Raw genomic sequence first — 7,403 nt, 5'->3', positions numbered from 1 at the left:
GTACCCAGATTTGGGAATGGAGAAATGCTGCCTCCTTGAGGCCACGTCCCACAACAGCAGCTTTAAACCCATTGCTAAAGGTCATTAAATATTTACCGAACTTGCAGTTCGGTAAAAGACACCTGCTCTCTAAAAAAATTCTGGGGTGGAAAATCGACCAAAAATTTCCAGAGAGGGCAACCTTCCAAGAAAACAATGTCAAGAGTTATATTGTACTCCCAATTGTTTCCTTTTTTTTAACAGAAAAGAAAACGGTGGAGAAAAATGATGAGTTTTACGAATTTTCAAAGACATGTAAACCCAAATTACAAAAACCTATCAGCTCACAGCAGCCAGAAGGGCCATTAGCATAAATGCTGCAAACAATCAATGCTGAAGCGATTGTGGAGAAATGCGTACCCTCGATTCTAAGGGGGACGTGGTAAGAGCCACTCAGGAAAACACAAAGAAGGTGCTTTGAAAAGGGAAACACGGTGCTACCAGTCAATCAATCACACCCACTGCTGGGCTTATCACCTGAGAAAATGAGAATCAAAAAGTCACAGGCTGGCAATCCTGCACTCCAACAATATTTACCATAGCCAACACTTGGAAGCAAAGAAAATATCCATCAACCGAGGAGTGCACAAAGTAGAAGTGGTCCACGTACTCAGTGGAAAATTACTCCAATAAAAAATAAAAACTAAATTTAAAGATCCAACCAAAGTAAGGAGACATCAGCTTGTGTGGGTTTGTCCGGGCAGACTCCACTCTGATTTATAACCGAGAAACACCACAGGCCGCAAGGGCTTTTCCCTAGTTACCAGGGTGGGGGCATAGAAAGGCTGCCGACCTCTGGCAGTTACCTGCAAAAGCAGCTTTAAAGCCTGTGCTAATGGTCATTTCATAGGAACAAGTACTGCAGAACTGTAAATGAAAACTGCCCTCAAAGTGTCTTGAGGGAGGTAATGGCCACAACATTTCAAAATGTGACACATACTTAAAGAGAACACTTTGAAGAACTAAGGGGTAATCACAGCTTGAAAAAGAAAAAGGGCGTGCCTTAAAGCTCAATTTCAACGGATTATGTGACACATTCGAATTCAACCACAGAGAGGTATCAGCTCACACTTGTCAGAATAACCATCAGCAAGAAAACTACAAACAATAAATGCTGAAGGTCTTGTGGAGAAATGCATACCCTCAACTTCTAAGGGGACGTAACTTGGAAAGGGCCACGAATGGGAACAGAATGGAGGTGCCTTAAAAAGGTAAACATTGAGCTACCATATGATCCAGCAGGCCCACTCCTCGACGTATAACCTAAGAAGAGAGAATTGGAAAGACACAGGCAGGCAAATCTGCATTGCACAGTATGACAAGAGCCAAGATATGGAAATAACCAAAAAGTCCACCAACAGATGGGTGGACAAAGAAGAACTCCTCCATGTACAGATGGAATATTCGCTAGTGAAAAAATGAAACAATGCCATTTGCAGCACCATAGATGAGTCTAGACGTAATCACGCCACCTGTAGTAAGTGAGAAAGCAAAAGACACATATCCTATCATATCACTTTTAAGAGTTACTTAAAAATTGATACCAATGAAGATATTTCCACAGAGAAAGGCAATCACAGATTCATTAGAAAACTTATGGTTCACCAAATAGAAAGGGATGAGGATTGGATACATTACCATATTGGGGTTAACAGAGATATACAAACCATGTGAAATATATAACCACCAAAGACGTACGGAAGACCAGGAGAAGACTACTCAACATTGTGTCATAACCTACATGGGAAAAGGATGCGAGGAAGAATAGATACATGTATATGTGTGAAAGGACCACATCTTGCACACCTAGAACAAACAAACCATTGTAATCATATTGGCTGGGATAAAAAATAAAAAGTAACTTACAAATATGAACAAGACGTAATGAGACATAAACCTAAAGGGCTTTTTCCTGGCACATTCCATTCTAATTTACAACCTAGAACACCACTTCCATTAAGGCTCTGTTTCCCTAGTAACCAAATTGGGTAAAGGGGAAATGCTGCCACCTTGTGGCCGTTTCCTGCAAGAACAGCTTTAAACGCACAGCTAATGGTCACTTACCATTCACAAGGACTCAGGGCTGTAAAGGACACCTGCTCTAAAAAATTGTGCTGAAGTAGGGAATGGACAAAAAATTTCAAAACAGGCAAATGTTTCAGGAAGAGAGTATGAAGAGATAAGTTTTACTCACGCTCTTTTTTAAAAAAAGGAAAATGCATAAAAGCTCAACCTCAGGGAGGGTTAGACCCATGCAATCTACTCTACAAAAAGTTTCAACTTACACCAGTCGACTGACCATCAGCAAAAAGTCTCCAAACAATAAATGCTGAAGGGATTTTAGAGAACTGTGTACCCTCTACCTGCAGGTGAGAGGTAAAGGGGTAACAGCCAATAATGAGAACAGAAAGGAGCTGTGTTTAAAAGTAAAAATGGAGGTACCATTCAATCCAGCAGGCGCCCCATTGGACCTCTCACCTGAGAAGACAAGAATCGAGAAGACACAGGCCGCAAAAGCTGCAGAGCAGCCTTATTCACAATAGCCAAGACAGGGAAGCAATCCAAATGTCCAACAACAGGTGAATGGATCAAGAAGAAGTGGTCCATGTACACAATGGAATATTAGCCCTGGAAAACAATGAACCATTGCTCTTTGAGGCACCACAAATGAGTCTGGAGATAATCACGAAACATGAGGTAAGTCGGAAAGCAAAAGACCTCTATTCTATGATATCACTTATAGGCGTTATCTAATAACTGACACAAATGAACATATTTCCACAGAGAAAGACATTCACAGACTTCGAAAAGAAACTATGCTCATCTAAAAGGAAAGGTGGGGGGAATGGATAAATTAAGATTAGTGTTCCTATATGTATACAAACACATATTATATACATATCTCAAAAAGACCGATCATATAGCAATGGACGTCTGCAGAACCCTCTGTAACATTTTATATGGGAAGAGGATCTGTACTTGAATAGACATATATAATGTACAAACGAACCAGATTGTGTACACCTAGGACAAACAATATTCTAAGCTTTACACAAAGTAAAACTTTTTTTAACCCAAGAAGAAATAATGAGACATAAAGTTATGGGGGTTTCTCCAAGCACATTGCCATGTAATTTACAGCCTAGGAACACGACTCCCAGAAAGGCTCTGCTGCCCTAGTACCCAGATTTGGGAATGGAGAAATGCTGCCTCCTTGAGGCCACGTCCCACAACAGCAGCTTTAAACCCATTGCTAAAGGTCATTAAATATTTACCGAACTTGCAGTTCGGTAAAAGACACCTGCTCTCTAAAAAAATTCTGGGGTGGAAAATCGACCAAAAATTTCCAGAGAGGGCAACCTTCCAAGAAAACAATGTCAAGAGTTATATTGTACTCCCAATTGTTTCCTTTTTTTTAACAGAAAAGAAAACGGTGGAGAAAAATGATGAGTTTTACGAATTTTCAAAGACATGCAAACCCAAATTACAAAAACCTATCAGCTCACAGCAGCCAGAAGGGCCATTAGCATAAATGCTGCAAACAATCAATGCTGAAGCGATTGTGGAGAAATGCGTACCCTCGATTCTAAGGGGGACGTGGTAAGAGCCACTCAGGAAAACACAAAGAAGGTGCTTTGAAAAGGGAAACACGGTGCTACCAGTCAATCAATCACACCCACTGCTGGGCTTATCACCTGAGAAAATGAGAATCAAAAAGTCACAGGCTGGCAATCCTGCACTCCAACAATATTTACCATAGCCAACACTTGGAAGCAAAGAAAATATCCATCAACCGAGGAGTGCACAAAGTAGAAGTGGTCCACGTACTCAGTGGAAAATTACTCCAATAAAAAATAAAAACTAAATTTAAAGATCCAACCAAAGTAAGGAGACATCAGCTTGTGTGGGTTTGTCCGGGCAGACTCCACTCTGATTTATAACCGAGAAACACCACAGGCCGCAAGGGCTTTTCCCTAGTTACCAGGGTGGGGGCATAGAAAGGCTGCCGACCTCTGGCAGTTACCTGCAAAAGCAGCTTTAAAGCCTGTGCTAATGGTCATTTCATAGGAACAAGTACTGCAGAACTGTAAATGAAAACTGCCCTCAAAGTGTCTTGAGGGAGGTAATGGCCACAACATTTCAAAATGTGACACATACTTAAAGAGAACACTTTGAAGAACTAAGGGGTAATCACAGCTTGAAAAAGAAAAAGGGCGTGCCTTAAAGCTCAATTTCAACGGATTATGTGACACATTCGAATTCAACCACAGAGAGGTATCAGCTCACACTTGTCAGAATAACCATCAGCAAGAAAACTACAAACAATAAATGCTGAAGGTCTTGTGGAGAAATGCATACCCTCAACTTCTAAGGGGACGTAACTTGGAAAGGGCCACGAATGGGAACAGAATGGAGGTGCCTTAAAAAGGTAAACATTGAGCTACCATATGATCCAGCAGGCCCACTCCTCGACGTATAACCTAAGAAGAGAGAATTGGAAAGACACAGGCAGGCAAATCTGCATTGCACAGTATGACAAGAGCCAAGATATGGAAATAACCAAAAAGTCCACCAACAGATGGGTGGACAAAGAAGAACTCCTCCATGTACAGATGGAATATTCGCTAGTGAAAAAATGAAACAATGCCATTTGCAGCACCATAGATGAGTCTAGACGTAATCACGCCACCTGTAGTAAGTGAGAAAGCAAAAGACACATATCCTATCATATCACTTTTAAGAGTTACTTAAAAATTGATACCAATGAAGATATTTCCACAGAGAAAGGCAATCACAGATTCATTAGAAAACTTATGGTTCACCAAATAGAAAGGGATGAGGATTGGATACATTACCATATTGGGGTTAACAGAGATATACAAACCATGTGAAATATATAACCACCAAAGACGTACGGAAGACCAGGAGAAGACTACTCAACATTGTGTCATAACCTACATGGGAAAAGGATGCGAGGAAGAATAGATACATGTATATGTGTGAAAGGACCACATCTTGCACACCTAGAACAAACAAACCATTGTAATCATATTGGCTGGGATAAAAAATAAAAAGTAAATTACAAATATGAACAAGACGTAATGAGACATAAACCTAAAGGGCTTTTTCCTGGCACATTCCATTCTAATTTACAACCTAGAACACCACTTCCATTAAGGCTCTGTTTCCCTAGTAACCAAATTGGGTAAAGGGGAAATGCTGCCACCTTGTGGCCGTTTCCTGCAAGAACAGCTTTAAACGCACAGCTAATGGTCACTTACCATTCACAAGGACTCAGGGCTGTAAAGGACACCTGCTCTAAAAAATTGTGCTGAAGTAGGGAATGGACAAAAAATTTCAAAACAGGCAAATGTTTCAGGAAGAGAGTATGAAGAGATAAGTTTTACTCACGCTCTTTTTTAAAAAAAGGAAAATGCATAAAAGCTCAACCTCAGGGAGGGTTAGACCCATGCAATCTACTCTACAAAAAGTTTCAACTTACACCAGTCGACTGACCATCAGCAAAAAGTCTCCAAACAATAAATGCTGAAGGGATTTTAGAGAACTGTGTACCCTCTACCTGCAGGTGAGAGGTAAAGGGGTAACAGCCAATAATGAGAACAGAAAGGAGCTGTGTTTTAAAGTAAAAATGGAGGTACCATTCAATCCAGCAGGCGCCCCATTGGACCTCTCACCTGAGAAGACAAGAATCGAGAAGACACAGGCCGCAAAAGCTGCAGAGCAGCCTTATTCACAATAGCCAAGACAGGGAAGCAATCCAAATGTCCAACAACAGGTGAATGGATCAAGAAGAAGTGGTCCATGTACACAATGGAATATTAGCCCTGGAAAACAATGAACCATTGCTCTTTGAGGCACCACAAATGAGTCTGGAGATAATCACGAAACATGAGGTAAGTCGGAAAGCAAAAGACCTCTATTCTATGATATCACTTATAGGCGTTATCTAATAACTGACACAAATGAACATATTTCCACAGAGAAAGACATTCACAGACTTCGAAAAGAAACTATGCTCATCTAAAAGGAAAGGTGGGGGGAAAGGATAAATTAAGATTAGTGTTCCTATATGTATACAAACACATATTATATACATATCTCAAAAAGACCGATCATATAGCAATGGACGTCTGCAGAACCCTCTGTAACATTTTATATGGGAAGAGGATCTGTACTTGAATAGACATATATAATGTACAAACGAACCAGATTGTGTACACCTAGGACAAACAATATTCTAAGCTTTACACAAAGTAAAACTTTTTTTAACCCAAGAAGAAATAATGAGACATAAAGTTATGGGGGTTTCTCCAAGCACATTGCCATGTAATTTACAGCCTAGGAACACGACTCCCAGAAAGGCTCTGCTGCCCTAGTACCCAGATTTGGGAATGGAGAAATGCTGCCTCCTTGAGGCCACGTCCCACAACAGCAGCTTTAAACCCATTGCTAAAGGTCATTAAATATTTACCGAACTTGCAGTTCGGTAAAAGACACCTGCTCTCTAAAAAAATTCTGGGGTGGAAAATCGACCAAAAATTTCCAGAGAGGGCAACCTTCCAAGAAAACAATGTCAAGAGTTATATTGTACTCCCAATTGTTTCCTTTTTTTTAACAGAAAAGAAAACGGTGGAGAAAAATGATGAGTTTTACGAATTTTCAAAGACATGCAAACCCAAATTACAAAAACCTATCAGCTCACAGCAGCCAGAAGGGCCATTAGCATAAATGCTGCAAACAATCAATGCTGAAGCGATTGTGGAGAAATGCGTACCCTCGATTCTATGGGGGACGTGGTAAGAGCCACTCAGGAAAACACAAAGAAGGTGCTTTGAAAAGGGAAACACGGTGCTACCAGTCAATCAATCACACCCACTGCTGGGCTTATCACCTGAGAAAATGAGAATCAAAAAGTCACAGGCTGGCAATCCTGCACTCCAACAATATTTACCATAGCCAACACTTGGAAGCAAAGAAAATATCCATCAACCGAGGAGTGCACAAAGTAGAAGTGGTCCACGTACTCAGTGGAAAATTACTCCAATAAAAAATAAAAACTAAATTTAAAGATCCAACCAAAGTAAGGAGACATCAGCTTGTGTGGGTTTGTCCGGGCAGACTCCACTCTGATTTATAACCGAGAAACACCACAGGCCGCAAGGGCTTTTCCCTAGTTACCAGGGTGGGGGCATAGAAAGGCTGCCGACCTCTGGCAGTTACCTGCAAAAGCAGCTTTAAAGCCTGTGCTAATGGTCATTTCATAGGAACAAGTACTGCAGAACTGTAAATGAAACCTGCCCTCAAAGTGTCTTGAGGGAGGTAATGGCCACAACATTTCAAAA

This window comes from Balaenoptera acutorostrata, chromosome 14 (genome assembly GCF_949987535.1).
Source record: "Balaenoptera acutorostrata chromosome 14, mBalAcu1.1, whole genome shotgun sequence".
Classification (NCBI taxonomy): Eukaryota; Metazoa; Chordata; class Mammalia; order Artiodactyla; family Balaenopteridae; genus Balaenoptera; species Balaenoptera acutorostrata.
Note: the sequence above shows the minus strand (reverse complement) of the source record.